Source organism: Acyrthosiphon pisum, chromosome A3 (assembly GCF_005508785.2).
Source record: "Acyrthosiphon pisum isolate AL4f chromosome A3, pea_aphid_22Mar2018_4r6ur, whole genome shotgun sequence".
In the NCBI taxonomy this organism is placed as follows: Eukaryota; Metazoa; Arthropoda; class Insecta; order Hemiptera; family Aphididae; genus Acyrthosiphon; species Acyrthosiphon pisum.
This window is the reverse complement of record NC_042496.1, coordinates 25,885,587-25,887,231: the sequence shown is the minus strand read 5'-3', so window position 1 is coordinate 25,887,231 and position 1,645 is coordinate 25,885,587.

The following is a 1,645-nucleotide window of genomic DNA, read 5'->3' as shown; positions in this document are numbered from 1 at the left end:
ATGTCTGACCGCCGCTAGACGAAAACTGGTCGCCGCCTGGTCACGGTCTTATTTTGAATAGAGTATACTCTGGAGAAGTTTTATTAAATAATGAATTTATAAAATATAGATTGAAAAGTTGTAAAATATTAATTGTGATGATTAAACTATTTTTGTAAGAATCTAAATATAACTATAATAATACTAGTATTTATAATCAATGATAAAATATTAGTGATAATAATAACTTTATAAATAATAAATTGTACTTATCGTTTAAGGGGATTCGATACCGTGATTTTTTGTTTTCGTCTAACACACGCGTGACATAGTTTTTTAGACGTATTTTTTGCCAAACGTACCAATTGATCTAATGAAGTGATAAGAATTCTGAAAACAGATTTGAATTTGTCATCAAGTCTATTTGAAATCAACTTTCCTACATTTTTGATTTTTTGATTTTAGCTTCTCAAAAAATTGAAATACAAAAATGTTCAAATATTCTTTTTTTACATGACTTTTTCTGGAATTTGAGAGATAATATCAAAAATGTGAGGAAGTCGATTTCAAGTAGACTTGATGATGAATTCAAATCTGTTTTCAGAATTTTTATCGCTTTATTAGGTCAATTGGTATGTTTGGCGAAAAACACGTCTAAAATACTATGTCACGCGCGTGTTAGAGGAAAACAGAAAATCACGGTATCGAATCCCCTTTGTAATAACTAATAAACAAGTTTACAATAACGCAACTCAACAAAATGTGTTATTTGAATAACTGAGATGTCTAATTTATTCAAAGGAAATAATAGTTTGTTTTATTTAATTACGCATTTTACTAAATGGCTTATCGCCTAATTGTATAATACGCACATATACAATATTATAATATTATGTATTTATGTAATATGGTAATATGTGGTCACTAGAGATATTACATAAATACAAATTATACTGATACACTCAAAATTAGTAATATTTTTTTTGTATGTACATGCGTATAATTACAACTGCCATAGTTTATTGACATTTGTGTACCCTCTATAATTTAATTGGACACGAATAAATCCAATAATTTATTTTTATGTTATTATATTAACGTTAGTGGGTAATGATATAGTTTTTATTTAAGATTTAGGCGAGTATGTTTTATTTTCGGTCAAGAACCTAGAACATGTAATACAATTTTGTTCCTATAATATGCAAGATGTTTATATAGTTATTTATATGAAAATTTTTTATACCTTATTATTTTATAAATATGAAATAATTTTCATAACATTATGATGGCGGTTTTTGTGTTAGGTATTAAAAATGTATAGACATTTGAAATTTGCTGGAAATTAAAAATAAAGTGCAGCGTAACACTTACGCTTACATTTTTTCGTGTGAACGAAGTTCTAATTTTGACAACATTGTATTTAAACATGAATACATGTATATTCATAGGCGCAAATAGGGGGGGGTTCTAAATTCCAATATAAAAATACTGACAAATAAATAAATATATGTAGGTATTTAAAAAATACATATTTTTCTTACTTTTTAAAGTACGAACATTAGTTGCATTTATAAGATTTGTGAAGAAACAAAGGTCAATGAAAAAAATAATATTATACTTAAATCTTAAATAATAAAATTTTTTTTTCCTTATTCATATATCATTG